General features: G+C 42.2%; 1 protein-coding gene across 2 annotated transcripts in view; it reads left to right on the top strand.

The window, feature by feature from the left end:
• Positions 1-2,005: 2,005 nt before the first annotated feature.
• The window catches only part of gnb1a (guanine nucleotide binding protein (G protein), beta polypeptide 1a), a 49,902-nt gene continuing 31,119 nt past the window's right edge, over positions 2,006-20,788 (top strand). Inside the window, exon 1 of one of the 2 annotated variants that reach the window (XM_088616970.1) lies at positions 2,006-2,559. The gene's annotated coding sequence lies outside the window, so the exon portion shown is untranslated. Of the gene's footprint in view, positions 2,560-3,080; positions 3,186-20,788 lie in introns of those variants that run through there. The other variant, XM_088616974.1, reaches the window with a different exon arrangement.

Genomic DNA, 20,788 nt, shown 5'->3' on the forward strand with positions numbered 1-20,788 from the left:
GAAATTACACTCTCAATACCTTTTAGTAACAACGACAAACAACAATGCTTATCAGGTAGACAATGTGTTTTGTGTCCTACAAAAAATACATTTCTTAGGCTCCCTTTCCCAGCGCAATGATCATGTGGTTTTAAACTCTGAGAAAGGTCAAAGAGACAGTGGCAACTTCCTTCCTCCTCAGGTCCACAAGACAATATGAAAGGTTACAAACAAGAGCTCAGCTAGTCCACTGGGTTGTTAGTAGCTAGATGATCCCATGCAGAAACCATGATATCGGCTTTGAGACCATAGCTGAGCTGTGTGTTCCAGGCTCCCACCTCATGGCCACAGTTTCCTATGCACCTCCCTGTAGTCTCCTCTTGTGCCTTCTGGTCTGTGTTTCATTGCTGATCCTGAACAAATCTGCGGGACGGCTTTTTCCAGTGCCTTTGAGGACATTGAGCTGTTGAATCAGGTCCCCCTGTAGATTTCTCTGTTTCTTCTCATTTAGCCTGTCAGAGTAGAAGACAGCATTAAAGAAGGAAAACACGCCATTGCTCTTCTCTGGGCTATGTCCAGGGTAGAAATGGGCTTTTTGTAATTTATTACACTTCTTCCCCACATGCTGAGTGTTTGTCCACCTCTCGTCTACATTCGATGTATTTATTTCAACCCGTCTGTGTGCCGTTTTCGTTCAGTTTCTGTGACTCCTGAACCATCTAAACCTCTCCAGTTTCAAATATCCCTCATCCCTCATCCCACAACCGGGGCTGGTGTGCACAGGCGGAAGATGCAGAGTGGACATTCAGATTCAGCCAAAACCAATGATGTTCTTCGGTTAGTTGTCTGTCCTGTGACAGCCTGGTGTTCCGTCCAGGGTATCGCCTGCCGGAATAGGGTCTGGCTCCCCCGCACCCCTGAATTGGATGGAAAGGTTGGAAAATGGATGTTTGGATGGTTACTTGTCATGATACTTGTGTCACGGGCACATACTTTGTAAAATTCAGGACATACTGTAGCTCGAAGCCGAGAAGAGTGCACTGTCCGTCCGTGCTAGGCTGAAGCGCTTTAATCCCATCATGCACCGCAAGACTGATTTGATTTGCAGTTGCACTTCCTTTCTTCAGACTTTGACAAATCTTCCCAGGAGCTGCACATTTATTTAGAAAGGAAACGTTGCGAGTGGGAAACAGAAAATAACTTATCGTCTCAATGTACATAGGAACAACGTAGGGTTGCTCAGGCAGAACCAGCATGATAAAATTTCAAACGAGCACAAAACTGAATAATGGTTAGATGCAGCTAGCTGTAACCAGAGGGGGAGCTTAGTTCAAAGGGAGACGTTATTTTAAAGTGTGGAAAACTTTCAAAGTTAGTGTTATTGTTCATTTCTAACTTGGTTTGCTGACATTGCTGTCCATCGCAGGGCAGACACACAGACACGCTCACAGTCACACCAGGGCCATTTTTCCCAAAGCCAAATTACCCCGACCATCATGTCTTAGGACATGCAGCAGTTTTAGCATTAGCCTGTCCAAGGCTTCAGCCCCAGAGTCTGCACTCACCCTCATACAGCTTCTGTGCACTGAGTGACCTTAGTGTAAAATGTAATGTAAGTGCATAAGGTCCTTGGCTCAAGTTCGTTGGCTTATAATACGGTGCAGTAGAAGTAAGTTTTCAGTTTCTGTAGAAGAATTTGATTGTGATTGGATTTTGACTTCGTATTTCAGCAATTACACGGTAATAGGGATTTTAGTATATATTAATATCACTATACATGCATGCGTATATGCGGAGCAAAAGTGCTTTTACTGCGGTTCAGGAAGTGTTTATATACATATAATATTAAAGTGTCAAGGCAGACTGGCTATTTCCCCCACATGCACAGAGCCATTTCTCATAGTTACAGCCCGAACAGCAGATCTGCGATTTATGCGGCTTTTTGTGTGTGTGTGTGCGTGCGTCGAACGCTCCCGCTACCGTGCGTGGTGACGCTGCCTGCCGCAAGCGTGGGGTTTCCCAGAGCTCAGTGCAGGGTTACCGCGCCCATCTCTGCTGTTTGATGGCCGGAGGAAGCGATTGAGGAGCCGGAGAGAACCGAGAAAGGAGGAAAAAAAAAAAGAAGAGAGTGGCCAAGAGCGAGCCAGTGGAAGAGAGAGAGAGAGACGCAGGCAGAGAGAGCGAGAGCGAGAGCGAGGAGAGAGAAACAGAGAAAGAAAGACCAGAAAAGGGGGTTTTAAAGGAGAAACGAAGAAGGGAACTACCAAAGAAATCCGGTCGCTGAAAAACTACGAGGGCCCTTCGCCGGACACTTAACCTTATCGCAATATATTTGCCTTTGCAGCGGTGAACCCTGCCCCCCCCCCTGTCCGTGTCGCCGGAGCGGCCGGTGTGTTTGGTCGAGAAGCTGGGCTCGGGGATTGCGGCTCCTCGGTGAGAGTCTCTGCCCGTCGGCTGTGTCGGAGAGGCGAGATAGAGAGAAAGAAAGAGAGAGAGAGAGAGAAGAGGAGGGCAGCCCGAAATTGTGCGCCGTTCCCAGTCAATGCGATACAAACAACGGACACCCCCGACTGAAGCAAGGTATGGGTCTTGGAGGGGAGGGGGGCGGACGGAAGAAAATTGAGGGATGCCTGATCCCCCCAAGCTGTCGGAAGGGGTTAATCTGGGGTTGGCAGGCTCGGCGGATCTCCCGGGGGGTGGGTGTAGGTATATGGGGTAGCATCGATGGAAGAAGACTGGGGTGGTGGTGGTGGGGGGAGAGAGGAAGAAGGAAAGAAAGAAATGAGACAAGCTTTCACAACACATTTGAGCTAGTTCTAGTTTCCTGAGCCGCATTTCTTTTCTATTTTTCTCCACCCCCCCTGTCGGTAAGACGTTGCCTTCTGCGGTAGCAGGACGTGGGCTTCACCCCGACTCCGAGAGCCGTGTGCGCGAATGACACACGCCGTTGCGATCGCGTCCTTAATGCGTTTTTATTTTTACCCTCTCTCTCTCTCTCTCTCCCTTCTCCGGGGTGTCTTAAGATTGCGATACGTGAGGATTGTGCTACGTTGGGGGGGGTTGGGGTAGAGGCAGCGTCTGCTCGGAGGTGCGGACGGCGGGGTTGTTTTTAAGAAGAAAAACAGCTCGGTGGAGCATTAGGAAGGAAATGGTTCATGCGATTTCCACTGGCGGCGGCTGTAGGCTCGTCCGTGATCTCGCCGCTGGTAATTTTTTTTTTTTTATTGTGTTGCTACAGCGTTCGCCAGTGCTTATAGAGACACACCGATAATCTGGCTGTGTGTATGTGTGTATATATATTTTAAAAACAAATCCTAGTGGGGGGGGGAAAAAAACCCGAGCGATAATGACCTAAGGAATAAGCCAAGTTTGTGTTTCTCTCTCTCTCTCTCTCCTCCTCCCCCCCCGCCTGGGTCCACAGTGACTGCTGTCTGGGTGTGTGCTCTTAAGAAACTAAATCATTGCTGGGCTTTTTCTTGAGAAAGAAGGGGGGGTCGATTAAGTTTTCACCCCCCCACCACCAGCCCAGCCCACCTCGGTCGGGTCTGGTACCTCACCCCGGGTGCCGGGACCGGGTGGAAAACCGCCCCCCGAAATGTGAATTGTGGACAAGGGGGCCGCTTTCAAACACCGGGGGTGATGGATGGTTTCGGTGGCTGCGAAATGAGAGATTCAGGGGGCAGTAGCCGACTCCCGGGTTTTTGTGGTTCGGAAATCCGAGATGAAGTGCAAACGGGCTTGTTTTTTTTATTATTGTTGAGATAAAACCTACCTACCCAACCTCCCCCCCCCTGCAGAGAAGTCCTATTTCTGCGTTTTTCTGTGGACGCGTTGGCTGTTGATGTAATATATAAAGTCTGGTTTTGGGGGAAAATAATGCGGATCATCTCGGCTTTTTTTTTGTGTGGGGGGGGGGGGGTCGATTTTTTTGCGATTTGTACCATTTAACTGTCCAGATACAGTGTTGGGGTGGGGGGGGCTCTCAAGTATGCCATCGTTCATTCAAATGGGGGTATTCAAATGTCTCTCGGCTGTCGTTTTATTTGTGTCTGGGTCTCTTCGCTTTGATAAGTTTCGGTTGCTACCGATTTTAATTAGCTGGTAATCACGTAATTGGATTGTGTCAATCTCTTTATCTCGGGTAGGGGGGGGTGGCCTTTTCGTGGGGCTGGCGAAATTGTGTGCGGCTGTGCTGCCCTCGTCCACGGGAGTCCTTCGGGTGAAACGCTGAAAATAGGAAATACGAGTTATTTAAAATGAGGAAGCTGGGCTGCATCCTCGCAGTTGGCGTGAAGAAAAAAAAAATTAGCAGTTGAACTGGGAGGGGGAATTCTTACGAGCCAGAGAGAGAGAGAGGGAGAGACAGCTAACGTTTCGAGAGCAGGGCGGCGGGCTCGCTTGTCTCCGGAGCCCCGTTGTGGTTTGACTTTTCGTCAGATTTGGTGGCGGCCAGCGCGCCCAGGGCTGGGCACACACACGCAAAAAAAAAAAAAAAAAAGCAGGATGTTAAGTGATTTCAAACACAAATGGAAATGATAATCCGCAAATCGCTGGGTCTCGCCTACACCCACCCCCCTCTTTCCTCTCTCTCTCTCTCTCTCCTCCCTCCGCGGTTACCCTTTTTTTCACCGCCGACCATCGCCGCGTCGTTTGGCCAGTTTTCCGCGTTTTTATTTTCCGATCTTTTCTTTTTTTTTTTGGTTTGGTTTTGCTTCGGGCTTTCTTTTTTTTTTTTCTCCTTCCCTCCCGAGAGGGGAGAGGGAGAGAGCTGTGGCGACGGCGAAGGCGTCTTCGTTTCGCCCTCTCCCCCCTTCTTGAATGAATGGGCTCCTCTCGTCCGGGCCCTCGGACAAGATGGCGGCTCGTAAGCGCTTTTCCTCTCTCTCTCTCTTCTGCGAGCGCTTCATCCTGCCCTCCGCCGCTTCCCTCGACAGACCGACACGGCCTCCCTCCGCCTGCAAACCCCGCGTTTCGGCGATTGGCCCTCCCCCCCCCCCTCTTTCTTCGTTCAACGCGAAAAGAGTTATTTCATTTCTTTTTCGACATTGAAAAGAAAAAAAAAATCGGTGCTGACGGCTCCGTAGTGCGGGTGGGTAGGCGGATGACACCAGCGGTCCTTTTTTTTTAAAAAAAAGTACAGAACCACCTCGGTTGTGATTTGAATCTTGTTTTATTGTATATCTGCCTTTTTTTTTTGAGGAACATCCCCTAAACATGATCACTTATTTCTATGTATTTGTGTGTGTAGCGATTTCTGACCCCCTGTTGTACTGAGGGAAGCTTTTGGTATTGAGATTTTGGAAAGAAAAAATAAAATGGCTCACAGGCACGTCCTGCTCAGAAAATCTGTTGGGGCTTTAAAAATGTTCTGAACTGCCCTTTGCCTTTTCCCTCGTAGTTATACACTTTTAGTGAATTTAACGGTTTTGCACCGTTAACTGCAACAATGTAACAAGTATTTTCCAATTGAGGAGGCCTCTAATCCTGCCTGCAAACTTTCTAAGTGCTTTATTACAGTGCATTCCAGTCCCTGCACTAATAGTCATCAGTAGCTGTTCTGGTTTCTGCTGCTGTGGGACTTTAACTCCAGTGGTACAAAGCAGTAAGTTTCATTTTAATGTGCTTCAGATTTGACAGCTAACACCCCTTTTGTCAGCTGTCTCAGTCATGCCATTCACTGGGTAAAATTAGACCAAGCTTGGCAAGAGACTGCATTGTTTTTATTCTAATTAAATGAATAAAGGTTTAAAGTTCTAGGAAATGGAGAAAAGGCAGAATGATTGGAATACTGCACCACGATTAAATGTTCTTCTTTTAATTGGTAATCGTAGGTCACCGTGCATTCTCATTTTTTAATGCAGGTGTCAAATTGGGGAAATCAGAATTTGATTTTCAGCATAAATCCGAATAGAACATTATTTCTCTCAGGTGTCGGTGCACACCACCTTGAATAATCTTTTTGTGGTGGGACACTGTTCTTGGAGAAAGCCAGCTTTTCTCCTGTCCTGTTTGTGTACAGACCAGGCCCTTCTGTGGTTGGGTCAGTACCTGTCTGTGTCTCCTGTCCTGTGTGTGTACAGACCAGAGTTAGAGTTCTTTGCCGCTCATACCATTTGATACCATTTGAGTCCTCTTAGTATCAGTTTTTTTATACATTTGTGTAATTCCTCAAAAGCTAGTTCTGACCTTGCAAGTGCCCATTTCACATTCTTGTGGCAGATCTGTATGCTTTAGACATTTAAAAATAAAAAGGCTACACGTTTACTTGACACGCCATGTGATGTTTGGGGCAGAGATACTCCAGAAACTTATGGACCCAAGATTGGGTTCCTCTAGGTTTTCAGGCCAGCTGGGCTCTTAATGACCCGAATCAGTTTAACTAGGCCAGTTTAACAGCTTTTCCCTGCTCTTTATGTGCTGCTGCTTTAAAGGAAGAGCAGCACACACCAGGTCTACTGGTCTGGACTTTGGGAGCTGCGGTTTTAGGGTAACAGGTTTCCCCCACTCACCATGTGCAGACATCTTTGTGCTGAGTCTACACTGTGCCTTCATCAGACCCTAAGGTCACAATAAGCAATTTGGTAAATTTCACCAGTTTATTGGATCGATTCGTTACCAACAGTCTCATCCAGGCCTTACTTGAACAAAGCCCAGTTATCCCCTTCAGGAACATTGCTGGGAAGCTTGTGCCACTCTCCCTGTCACACAGGTGAATTCTGGTTGGGTTCTGTCACTCTTCGCTCAGGGCGGTGGACCATCTGTTGGATAGTTTCAGGTGGTGCTTGTTTGGATGCAGTGCATCTCCTGGGAATATCTCGGATACCAGGGACTGAGATGAGGTCAGGCGGTCTTGAGGGACAGTCTGTCCTGTTGACTCTTTGTTTTTGAAGGGGGTACTGATTCTCCGCTAAAAATATGGACCAGCGGCTGTGACAGACTTCAGAAGGGTGTCCGCTGTGTTTAGTGTAGTTGAGTTGTCGCTGATGGAGCTGTGGGGACCAGGGTGGCCATCGTTGATGATCCCATCTGTATTGTTACGTCGCCACAACCATATGTATAGTTTTCCAAAGCCAGAACTCCAAAATGGCGATGATGAAGTGCTCTCTGCTCACGTCCGTGTTGCTAATCGATTTGCAGGCTGTAACACGACACTCTTTAAAAGGAGAATTAAACTCCACTGTTACATAGTCCAGGCTGCAAGGAGAACATACTATTCCTGTTAGTTTATAAAAGGGCACAGTAGCAAGATTTCTTAGAAATCAGCCATGCATTGGGTTGCTAGAGGAAGCTCTTTTCTCTGTTTTAAGGTCCCAGGTGCATTGATTTACAGAAAACTGACCATTTTTCTCACTTTTGTTACCACAGTTTGTAAGTGTTGTGGAGCATCAGTGTACTCAAAAGTAAAAACAGCATATTGCCACCTACTGTGGCACTTTTAAGTACCTGAGAATGGCTACTAGTTTGAGTGTCCTGCATCTGTCCTTTCTGATAGTCAAATCTTTCTTTACCTGCCATTTGTCTATAGTTTACTAAGAGTCACAATACGTGGTGTTTAATGACATGCTAGGCCTGTGCAGTATGTTACAGTTTAAGCTTGACAGTCTTGATTATAAAGACATTCATGTTTTTTTTTGTATTAACTATGTGGATCTGTTAAAAACTGCAATGTCTTTTCGTTTTTTTGAAATTATACCTTGTGCCACTCTGGACCACTTATCTTTTCTTTAAGATATGAAGGGTGATTTTTAAAAAATACTTTCCAGGAATTCAAATCTGTTATCAGAGGAAGTAACTGGAAGATCTGCATGTGACAGGTGGAATCAAATCGTAGTTGAGTGATACAGTGCACAGTTTCCTTTCCTGTGTTATGTACATTGTGTACATCAATTTTTGTGTAAAGCAAATTTAACTTTTCTGGACCCTGGCATTCTCCTGTTTTTTTCTGTTTTCTGAGAGAGTATGCATGGGATTAATTCTTACTGTATGTAGATTTCAGCTTTTCGGATTACAGGCTTGGTCAGAGATAGGGCTAGTTTTCTTCTTTCCCATGATCCTGCTCTAGCCATGTGGGATTCTGCGTAATGCCATCATACTAAAGCCCTAATTTGTTTTATGTCTGGCAGTGGGGATTGAGGTCCTTTGCTTTCTAAGTTGTCACCATTGCTATATCTTTTACAAAACCATTCTGAAAGCATTACAGTTTTGAATAGGAGGGAGATAGCCTGACTTTATTTGTGATCTTGTTTGTGTAGCGTCCTTGTACAGGACTTGTGGTTTTTAACTAGATTCGTATGTGGGGTCTGGGAGGTAAATGAAGAGTTCAGTGGTGAACACGAATGGGCATTTCTGTGATTTTGGAGTATTGGCGCTGAGTCCTGTCTTCCTGGCGAGTCAGGCTGACGGAACATGGGTTGACCCTGTAAAGCTCTGATTCACATGGCTACCTGTAATGGGAGGATGCGGTGGTGATTCATGCATTTGTAAAAGGATGCTTTGCAGCTGGCTTTTGAAAGAAAGAAGAAAACGATGAGAGGTATGTTGTCAAGCAGAGAACCATGATTCTTCTGTCAGCCCATGAAGGAGCATGCTTTTAAGAGGGTTGAATTATGATATTTCTGTCAAAGCCTTGGTCAGTCTCTTGAAGTCCACTTAAATAGTTCTCGAATCCTTGTCACCTAATGTGTGACTCTCCCCTTTGGGCAGTAATCTGATATATGGCATGATTTTAATGACTGTTATCGGTAAATAATTCAGAAGCATTGTCTGCTGTATTTTTTTTAAATTGAGAAGTACATTCCATTGTTCCTGTGGTCAAGTGTGCTGAAGCTGCTGCTTCTAATGGTGCCTCTTTATTGGAAGATAAAGGATGTGAGGTTTATAATTGTGCATGAAATGTATCTCAGCCGTGTGGTGTCCATCCATTAAAGTTCTGGAAGTCAGGAAGTGGCTGTGACTAAATGAAGGTGGTTATATAAACCTCTTGCTAATGCGGATTAGGTATGAATGGGGCTATTTTACTCTGCTCAGTATTTTCAGTTATTTGTGTCGAATATCCTGATTCTCTAAGGTATGGCGATTGGGAATATGTTGGTCCTCTGTATAGTGTATCCTGGAATATTCACTGGCCTTTTGGAATTAGCTTGGCGTTTCTGCAGGTTTTGAGTCCTTTATAATAAGGAATCAAGAAAAGTTTAAGATTTTAAAGTTAAGCATGGTCAGTTGTAAGCTGTTGATTTGGTCCGTTGTGGCATTCATAATTGGTATTGGGTAGGGTTAAGCACTATTGTACATCATTCTGGAAATTGTCTTGATGTTTTCATGATTTGGAAGGGGAAATACCATAATATATTCATGTAATCTCCTTTATAGCAGTGGTTTTCAGTGTAGGCTTTCTTATATCTTCTCTTTAGTACAATTTCGCTTTTACTTTAGATATTCCAGTCTTTGTTCTGGTAAGAACTTTCTGCTAAACCTTCTGAATTGTCTTGCTGATCAGATGGTAATTGATACTGTGCTTTGGATAGGTATCTGCACTATTTTGGCTCACTGAATTTATATAGTTATTTTTATCACCTAGTTAATGCAGTATATGTTACCCTGCTGTTTAATAGCCAGAACTCTTTAGAAACCTGCTATTGTAACCTGTGAAATCACCAGATACGTGCGGACATATTGAGTAATATTGAATATCCCCTCTTGTTCTTTCCCAGTAGTTCCAAGACTGCTGAGTGGCGGTGCTCTACTGTGCAGCTGCTGCTTGGTTGTGTTGCGGCATTTCACCGGCTTTATTCTTGCTTCAAAATCTTCCCATCCAGTCATGACATAAAAAAAGATTTCTAAAGATGAATGAAAGAAGAGATCTATTAGCAAAGGCACAGGAGCCGGAGCAATAAGATGAATGGAATAAGGGAAAAGGAGTGATGGAGAGAGACTTTGGGGTGGGGACTTCAACACTTTACAATATTAGGGCAAAATTGTCTAAGTTGTTGAAATCTGCTATAGTTTCAGAAACTAAAGAAAATTCAAAATAATCTATATAAGTGCCAAAGATGTTCATGTTTTGCTTAAATTTCCATGCTGAGGATCATTTTTATAGTGTACTGCATTCATGTGGAAATATAGGTTAATATTATGAGACATATTGCCCACACCTAAGAACAGAGCTTTTGCACTTCTTTTTGGTTTTGGTATCTTGCTGTTTTTTTTTATTTTGTAGAATTTTGTTCAGGAACAGAGTACCTTTCCAAGACACAGCAGATGTACTAGTTATCTGTTAATATGGATGTGGCAAACCCACTACCAGTTACCCAGAACTTTACACTGGACAACTCCGCTAAATAGAGTAATTTGCCAAAAACGTTGTATGGTAAAGCTCGTGATTCATTTCACGTTTCAAGGTGTGTTTTAATTATTTTCTTTGTGCAGATTCCCTTGTGAACACTTTAGGGCTGGGTTCTTGCTTGAGCTCAGCGATTTTGCACACAGACAGCAATTAAACGTGATGTCAGGCTGGTATAAATATTAGTCAAGATGGACCAGTAAATATTTTCATTTGCACAGGCAGCTAATTTTTCCTTCTTTGTGGGCTTAAGATTAAACTAATATTAGATGTTACTTATGGTCCAAGGAAGGCCAATTAACAGATGCGCTTGTGATGTTAGTGTGTGACAAGAAACAAATTTAAACAGAAATAAAAGGAAGGATCTGTCTATATAGGTGTGGCAGTATTGTCTCTGGGTCGGGTTTTGGTAAGAGTGATCTGCTTTATAGTACACACTCCATTCCATTGAACGTATCTGATTTTTAAAATTGTAGTCCTTATGGATCAGAACAAAGCTGATGCTCACTTAGCGATGGTTAGCTTCATGGTTCAATGCTTTGCAAGATTTGGGGCTCCAGAGATTGTCAGCTCTTGTTCGCTTGTAAATTTTCACTGCTTGGTCTCCTGCTTGAATGATTTGAAGGTCCAGGTAATTAAAGGGTTTAAGTTTTAATTGTCCATTTAAGACAAAAATGTAACCTTGTTTTGACTAACTCTCATGGTGTTGGTGAAATGGGGACAGGTTAATTATGGATTCCTAAGTGCAGCCAAGGTTTCTTAGGTTATGAACCAGTGCACTAAGTGGCTCTTTAATTCCTGACAGTGCCTGGCAATATTAGTGGCCACTTTTGTACTAAAAAGTGTTATTACAGTGTCTGCAATACTGATCAACCAGCCTCTTTGGAGCATTTGAGAACATTTGTTGTAGACTTTAGTTTAAAAGCCACATTGAGATGATTTGTGCTTTTCTAAGCTGAATAATTAGCATTTCCTAAAATAGTATCTGCGTGGAATTTATGAATGAATTTTGTAGTGACCTTGATTTGATAGGTACCTATCATAAAGTCTTTATGGGTCTGGAACCATAATGGCTTTTTTCAGACCCCTGGTTAGCACAGTAAATTGGTTTGTGGCAGGTCCCTGCAATATTTAGATCAGGGGTTCCCAAATCGGGTCCAGAATGCGGGAGTGATTTCTTTTAACAATGGCCTACTCTCATTTATAACCTTTCTTATGTCCCCCTAGGTTATAAACAGCTCACCTGGGAGAAGAGTTACATTGATCCAATTATGGTTTAACCCAACCTGTTTATCCCATCTCCACAGCCTTGAGCTGGTGGCAATTTAAAGCAACATAACAAAACCTGCTGAGTCTTGGCCGCTAAGGTCTGGATCTGGGAGCCCCTTATCTAGTTGTAAGGCTTTCAAGCTGAACAGCTTGTCAAGATGGATGTAAAACAGAGAGAGCTGTAGCCAGAAGTGGAGATGCTTGAATTTGAGAAACTGAAATTCACTAAATAACATACAGTACATGGAGAAATGATGTTAATGATCACAGAAAACATTTGGGGTGGACTCGGCTGTGAAGCTAGTGTTTTATCTTGTGACCTGAATGTTGTGGTATACTAGGTCACAGACAAGTAGGTCTAGACCACAGAATGTCTGCGTTCAAGCCATGTGACCTTCCTCAATGCCCTTTTCAGAACATATGGATCTCTGTCCATTCACTCTTGAGGACACCAGCACGTGTATTTTGTGCTGCTGATAGATGGGGCAGCCCAGTTGTTTGTCTGGGGTGTATACTGCTGTTGCAGCTGACTGAGATTAATAACTTTGTTGTTTGCAAGTCAATCACTGTGGTTAAAAAGGATGAGTGTCCTTTTGCCCACAAGGGTAGGATGTCGGCAAAATCTACTGAAAATATTTTACGTTGTGAAACCATAAGGTTCGAATACAGGGATGATGCTTTTACTGAAAAGAGAACTTCCAAAGCCTTTTCATAGTTATCAGGTTTCTTTGTGTGCTTATACATTATATTTTGTCTTTAGATGGTGACTAGAACATCTTGTGGTGATTGCATTTTCTGTGTTAAGGGGAATAAAGGGAGCCTAATAAACCCAAAGTGCTCTCACCAAATTACTGACTATTTTTGTTGTGGTTGCTCCTGATCAGTCTTTTTGTACTTTTGTGTATTCCCAGATTTATTTGTGGAAGCGCTTTCAAATGTGAGTTGTACAATATTGCAAGCTAATGTATGCTACCTGTTCACCACCTGAATGAAAATCCACTGCTTCTCTACACATACACACACAGGTATATTAAGGACTTCTGCTTTGAATACGCAAAGCAAATGGCATTGAAACAGTAATTTCTAGAATGGTACACTAGCTTTCTGTGCTGTGTAGTGTCAACTGAACATTGTTTTGCATGCGAAGCTCCAAAGCTCCTACTTTGAATAAAGGTTTTACTCTCCATTTACATTTGGATTCAGGAGTTGACTGTCAAGGGGAAAATGTCCAAACCTGAACTTTTGTTTTTTATATGGGTAGGAAGAAACCAGAGGACATGGAATTGGAATGATTAGTTTTCACCGATACTTCCATTTTAACTTTTTTTTTAATGGGAACGGAGTGGGATTTTTGTTTAAGTTTTAAAATGTGATTCACTTTAAAGTTAAACAGCCTATAACTCCATGAAGTGTTGCTGCAGATTTGCAACAGATTCGCAGCATATAGTTGCAAGGCTGTTATGTTTTTTTTAGCCTTTAGCCCGATGAGCAGCTAAAACCATTGCTTTGTGAATGTGGACTCCGATGACTCCCGAAGAACAGGAAAAAGCCTCCTCACTTAAAACAAAAAGGCAAAGAAAATGCTTTTAATTTCTCAGATTTGGAGGGTGGCTCTTTCTTGCACTTGTGTACTTTCCAGCCCTTAAACACTGGTGTGCCACTCCAGCGTAGCCTTTTTTTGTAAGCAGTGAGTAGGTAGAAGGCACAGGTGGCTAAGATGAGAACACGGCAGAAGGGTGAGATTGTAGCAGTGAGCTGAAATGGGTCTGTTTAGGTTTATTGACAGGTTTATTTAGCATAGTCTTAGAAAAATGACAAGCAAAACCCAACTGTGCTGATGATTCAGTGTGCTATAGTATAAACCTGGCTGTGTTTTGGTTGCAAACTTAACTCTCTTGCATGTTTCTGTTCATTACAAGTTTAGCACCTTGCTATGGCTTCTTATATCTGTGTATGGCAGTGATTGTGTTCAGAATGGTTGACAATTTACTGAATTAGTCTTGCCTCTGCTGTGTCATCCCTGCAATAATGGTGTTTAGAGCTGAGATCCCCACTTCCTGTCATTGATAGCCGTAGTCCGATATGTTTTTGCAGCCTCTCTGAAGCTGTCAGCAGACGTAAGAAATGGTCCAATTGGGATGTTAAAATGAATCAAAGCTCAAACTGCTTTACATTTAACTGTAGGGGTCAGCTTTTCAGATAGTTGACCTCAAGGTCCAGGGGTGGGGGTCATTCAAGAGGTGGGCGTCAGTATGTTTTCTCAGGCACATGCCTGCGTCTATTTGCGCTATGGTGGCAGGTCCTTGGCCTCTTCTACCAGTTTCACATTGCCTGGGGTGACATCTGCCAAACCACGGGTCTCTGTTCGTTCTGTCTGTCATTGGGGATCTCGCTGAAAAAGTGTTTTGGAAGTGTAAACGGTTGACTTTCAAAGTGTGCTGGAGCCTCTGTTCGATTTGCACAGGAAGGTATGGAATGTCCCATGGCAAGTCTGAGAATGCAGTTACACAAGGCAGTCCTCATTCCTTTGTGTGCATTTCAAAAGCTTCTCAGTGGGTTTGTTTCTCCATTTTTATTTCTGCCACCTTAAAAATGTCGTCTGCCTGCCCCTAAGTTTGTCATACACAAATATTGTGGAGTTTTATCAAGCACGGATCCCTCAGATTAGCTGTCTTTTATATAGTTTCAGTCCAAAATGTCTTGTTCCGGTTAATTTTTTTGAGCTGCTGTTGGCCGTTAAGGTTATGGGTTATTCCCTGCTGGCCACCTTTGCTTCAGGTTTTCCTTTTTGCTCCCAAACACTATCTTGGAAGGATTAATCCTGGAGAATGAATCAGAGAAATTGCAATTAAATTGCAAAATCAAAGAACAAGTTCAGGCTCCTCAGGTAAACCTGTTTTTATCAACACAATTAAATTCAATAGAAAACAGCTCCTCCTGTTTGGGGCAATTGGCGAGATGCAGAGAGAGCCATCGGAAACATTGGTGGACTGGTTGAGCTTTCCTGACAAATGGTAGTATGTATGTACAGTCATGTCAGAACTATGTATTAATGCTGTGTGTGTGCAGGGCTTCAGACATGATGAGCATTTTTTTCATCCATTTCTTTACATGGGGCTGACTTGCACATATTTTGTCATTTTAATGTGTAGAATTACTTTAAGAATTTTTTTTGTACATAAAGCAAGTTCCGCCCTCGTTCCAATCTGTGTTCTGACACTGGGACTTACAGAAATGCAAGGGAATATGGTATCTTGTTTATAAATAGATTCTGTATAGTCTTCCTATTACCCCTCGGCATTACCTCCGTCCTGAGGCTTTTGAAAATGTTTTAAATCTCCCAATCATATCTTACCCTCAAGCTGTGACCTGCTGAATTAAATTAAGATTGCTGCCTTAACATAAAAGGGAGTGTGCTTCCCTCCTTTTTAATGGATTTTGAAATCTTGTTAATGCTGCCCTATGATGTGCAGGTTAAAGTAATATGCATTTTCTAAGGGAGGGACTACAATGCACACATCTTTAATGTATGTTGTAAGAACAGCTCTCTTTGGATCTGTCTTCCGATTACTTAAATCTGGCCTTGCACAGCGTCGCCGCTTTTACTTTTCTAATTAGGATTGGCCTCATCTTATCCTTGCGGACAGGTGGCTGTCATTTCCATTGAACACTAAATCAAGGTCATGTCCGTTTTGGCTTCAGATCCCGTATGAAAACACTCGAGATGTAGCACAGCACACTGGTGCCCATTCTGTGTAATGTGTTGTGGCATTTAATTGCAAAGGCTAACATATGATTGACTTTGTACACACTAAGGAAGGTTTTCCTCAATTCCAGTAGCACCTCCCCGTTTTTTCCAGCTCTCATGTTAAGAACATGCCAGCCCCGGCAGATGTGCCTTCCTATTGCAGAAGAGCATATTGACACCCAGCAGTCTTTCTTTACCACCTACAGCATGCACCGTAGGCACTATATTTTTGGCAGAAAAGTTGAGATTTAAAAATAGAATACTGTTGTCGATGGTGGCAATACAGAAATACTTTGTCCCTATGGAGTTATCAGGCTTCAGTCACCAGTGGAAGGGTTTTTTTTTGTACTTAGAAGAAATCTTTCTTTCTGCAAAGAACTGATAGTGTTTCTTGGGATTTTAAGAATCTTTGGCGCAGCGTTTCAACATATCTAGAAATAGTTCCCATTAGATTGAAATTTTAACAAATGCCTTTTGTAGTCTTGTACACTGTTAATTTACCTTTTCCATTGAATGTTACATAAGTAAGCTTTTTTTGTATGAGCCATAAACACTGCAAGGCCTTTGGTTTGCAAATGTAACTTATTTAGAAGCTTAAACAGGAGTAGCTGAGAACGCCATGTTTTAAATGGAAACTGATTTCACGCTCTCATTAAAGTATACAGTTAATTTTTGAGTTTTGTTTCCAAAATTTTGAATTTTCAGTCTTAACTGAATTTCATCTAGGTTCATTGGATACTAATAACAGTTGCTTGTCAAGATTAAAAAAGGAGCGTTTTTACGCATTTCTGGCTATTTAGGAAGTGCTCAGTCAAGAAACAATGCATGCTTGCTTCAGAATACTGAATTCATACCTTGAATCTTTGCAGTGTTTCGGTGCATATCACAAACGTCCCTTTTAAAAAAAATACATAAGAATATTTGGATACAATTATGCTGATCTTCCGAATCTTTGTACTAGAGATTGTCAATATGTTGTGCCAATATGCATATTAATTGTACTTTACAGTTTAGTTTACAATATTGCTTAACTCTAGTACGGGATTTGTCAGTGCCTTTGTTAATAACTGATATGATTAATAGTTGAGATACAGCTTTTCAGTGGTGTCCTTAATTTGACTAAAAGAGCACCCCATTTGACATACTGATAGTATTTGGAAGAAAAAAAACTCATGGCAAAATGAGATTTTATGTGCTTGAGTAGAAATCTTGTGAAATGTGGGCTTTATTAAACTGCCTTATTTTACTATATCTGATTTAATCCAATGAAATGTTCAGATTGCCAAGAGTGTGCTCACTGTGAACCACATGATAGACTTTTAGGAGTTGAACATTGTCTTGAAAGGAAAGATTCTGCTTTCCTTCATCTCTCTAGCGGAAGAATTCTCTCCAGTGCAGAGCCCTATAGTTAATTCTGGCCTTCAGTGGGTTAATACTGGAGTTCAGGGGTTGGATGTAGATTGTGTTGATATGGCTGTCTTCCAGCCAGTGCCAGTGACATTTAAAGCCATTGATTTTTTTTTAACAGGAAAGGTTAAGGCTTTTTCCTGTTGTAGAAAAGGACCTAAAACAATCTTGATGTGATGTCAGCACAGATATCTAGTGAAATAAATGCTGCTTACCTTACTAATCGTGGCCCATGCTTAAGTGTAACCACAGAAACTGTTAGGCCAAATGCTTGTTTCATGAAGTGTGCCCACTGGCCTTTTTTTCTGATATTGCCACTTTGTTGACAGCGGTCTTAAACAGGGCAGAAGCTGTTTGGTTGAATGGGCATGTTAAAGCTACACACAGTTCATCCAGGAAAATGATGGGCTTTTGTAAATACATTTAAAAAAATCTCCATTATGAACTTATGGAGCGTCTTTTGTGTTTTGATGTTTGGTGTTTTGGATGTTTCCCCAAGCCTTTTCAGTTTTGGGGATTTTATATGTTGGCCTTTTGCTATTGTTAGAAATGTTGTGGTGAAAGTGGTCTAGAGAATTCTTCTATATAAGCCTGAACATGCATTGTAATTATTTCAGGTGTGTAGATAATGGTTAAATTTAATAAGAGGAAAAATAAATCAAACCTGCGTTTTTATCTGCCTTGTTTGTAACCACAGCTGCCCTGTGGACAATAAATCTTCTGATCCCTCTCCATATGCCACCCAGCGGAGGTTTAGTAAAATATACACCTAATTGAACCACAAAAAGAGCTTTGTTTCTTGATCCAGATTGTGTTCAATTTTGTTGAAAGACCTGGGATTTTACCAGCTTGTTGCGTTATCCCTGTTGTACATTACAACCTTCTGCCAGCGGATGGGATCACAAAGCTTTCCTGCAGGCCTAATTCCTGGAAAGGCAGTGATAACACAAGCCGAGGGCAAATTATCTTCGATTTCTGGAATCTTCCTGAGAAGAAACATTGTATTTTCCAAGTCACTTATTCTTATTGCCCTTTGGATTGATTTTATTTTATTCCATTTTATTTTTTGCAAGTGTGTAGACAGTGGTTGTGTTCAAGTATTTGGTGATTTCTTCCAGTTAGGAATTTTGCTCTTCTTTAAATGGATTGCAGCTGGAGGTTCATGCAGGTGCAGCAGTTTTCATCTCTTAACTTCACTGTTGTTGATGTTAGGATGGCCTACATATAGTTTAAGAATTAATGGTGCTATAGATCTCTTTTCATATGCTCACAAATGGCTTGCCTCCATATTGAGAGGTATCATATTCTGTCTTCATTTACAGTCTTAGTTCCTGTTTAGATTTTTTTTAACACAAAGGGGTTGAATGATTCATATGTACATTTTTGTGCATGTCTTCTTTGTGGCTGTTTTTAAGTGAGTTTGTTGTTTTTCAACATTGGTGAAAGTCATTCTTGCAGTGTACTTGGTGCCACCTTAATATGCGTTCTGGGTTATCGTGCGCGTGAATTATTTAAAGGAAGAAAAGCCATCAGAATTTAAGGATGCTGGTGGATGATGTGCTTTTTGTAGGAGCATGTGGCTTGTGCTTGCTGCTCCTGCATTTGCCTGTTGGGGGCTGTTGAATGCAGGGCTCAGCTGCCTGTGTGACCGCACCCTGTACAACATTACTGCTCAGCTTCATAGACCTGGGGGGTTCAGTCAGCAGAAACCCAGGCAGATAAAATCTGTTACAGCTCATCTGCTACTTCAAATACAAGCCTTACAGGAGAATACTGGAAAACTGCTGAGTTGTATGCAATGATATAACTTGGGAATGTCGGTAATTCGTTGTTTGTGGCTAGTGTCAGAAATTGTTTATACTGTTTAAGTGTGGCTATATATTCCATGTTGTGAAACTGGTCATCACATTGCATTGTATTCTAAAAATCTGGAATAAAGGTTCAGGGAAGAGTTTACAGCTATTAATGAAGAGCTGTTACCTTTTCAGTGGACAATGGAATATTAAAATTAGGTAAAGAAATATTTTATATGTTAGACGTGCTATTGTTCATAAACCTTTTGCATTTTTATAATCTGGCTTTACAGATATAAAACCTTTTGTATTTCTATTTGAAATTCGTATTTATTGGCTACTCTTTTCATTTGCTGACAGTATTGTAGATTTTTTAAAATAGTTTCATTCAGTTTCAACAGAACAGACTGTTCTGTTGCACAAAAGTCTTGGAGATGACCAACTTTACCCAAATTTGTGCAGTACCATGTTTCAGCATCCAATATAGCACAATAGACATGCATACATTCTTTTGTTCTTTTGTGTGAAGAGACAGTATAATTAGCTTTTTCCTCTCTTCTCCGTCTAATGCATTTTAACCAGCAGCTGCATGTGTGCTAATTGCTAAGCCTTGCTTTCCCTGTCAGATCGTTTGAGAAATGTAGGCACTTGAGCATTGAGAAGGTTTGGAGTTGGTTTTGCCTACTGCTGCACTGTTATATTTTTTCCACTCTTTTTTTTTTCTTTCCATCTGCCTCAGACACAGGAGCTGCTTTTGTTAATGCAGTTTTTCCTTTGGGATCAGGAAAAAGCTATTGTCATCCAGCTGCTAACCCCAGCCCCAGCACACACACACACTCCTCCTCCCCAGCAGGAAGTAGAGAGTCAGTCCACAGCTGCCAAAACTCCATTATCTAGCCATTCCCTCAGAGCCATGCTAATGTATCAACAGAGTTCTTTAGGTGGCTTGTTAGGAATTGCTGGAGTATGGATGTGGTGGAGGTTGGAGGAGCGAACTAGAGAACAAATCGCTTCAGGTTACTGCTCATAATCAGAACGACAGCCTGCCTGAGGCTCAGTCTTTACAAACAGTAAGAGTAACCCTTCACCTGCAGTGTTAAGTGGATATGTCTGGCTAATCCGTGGTGCAGTATTTTCCTGATTATAAGGGCCTACATGTTGTAGTGGAGCTCTTAACTCTTCTGATACAGGAGGTACTCCTGGTCTGCTATTTTCTGGGTTAGCTTCAAGAGGAAGCTTGCCTCACCTGCTAAAACAGCTTTGTTATTGCAGTGCTTGTGGTGATTATTGTAGTACAGTAGATTCCATTCAGTCATAAAACAGTTCCTGTTATAGACAGGCGTTAAGGAAGAACCATAGGCATAATAGGAAGTTATGTCAGTCTTTACCCCCTACTTGTTAAAGGTATAACTTTTGGATTGTATTGAGAGCATGTCCGCATTGAATGATAAACAACAGATGCTTTTATAAAAGGGTTGTGGGGCGGATAAGTAACTCTGTCACTGGATGACCACAGCTTGGAGTGTGACTGGATGTTTTATCTGGTTTTCAAAGCTGTTCTGTGCTAGAACCCAGAATCTAGGGCTTTTAATAAATGGCTTCCAGCAACTTCTCATCGTCAGTGCTCCTCATATAAGCCTCATTGTGACCTCTGCGGGTTCTAGTGTTTCAGTGATTGTTTTACATGCATCACTTATTCAAGGCACTTAAGCATTTCGCATATGGACAGTAATAAAGGCTTTGTGCAGGCCTGTTTACTTAAGCTAAACCCTAATATTTTTATATTGGCTAAACCCATGGTATTTTTTAATATTTGCGGTTCCTGAGCACCTCGACTTAAAAGCACATTGCTGTTATGTTGCAGTGCTGCAGTGTAATAGTCTTAACTATATAGGTTAAGTAAAGGGTTTCCTTCTTTTATACTTGCCAGTTACTAGTTTTATCAAATGCAGAACAACGCAATGACAAATTTTTGTTTACCCTTGAGTTATTCATTTGTTTGAGGCTTTTATCCTAAGCAGTGGCATTAGTACCCATTTGTATAGCTGGGTGTTTTACTGGATGAATAAAGTATCTTGCTCAAGGGTACATTAAGATTTGAACCTACAAACTTCCAGTTAAAGGTCTAGAGCCTAACCCACTACTGCACGCTGGCGCTTCATGTGTCATGTAAACATCCATCCGTTTTCCAACTGCTTCACCCAGTTCAGGGTCGCGGGGGAGTCCATCACAGGGCACACGGACACAAACATA

This window comes from Lepisosteus platostomus, chromosome 23, assembly GCF_059453375.1.
Source record: "Lepisosteus platostomus isolate fLepPlt1 chromosome 23, fLepPlt1.hap1, whole genome shotgun sequence".
In the NCBI taxonomy this organism is placed as follows: domain Eukaryota; kingdom Metazoa; phylum Chordata; class Actinopteri; order Semionotiformes; family Lepisosteidae; genus Lepisosteus; species Lepisosteus platostomus.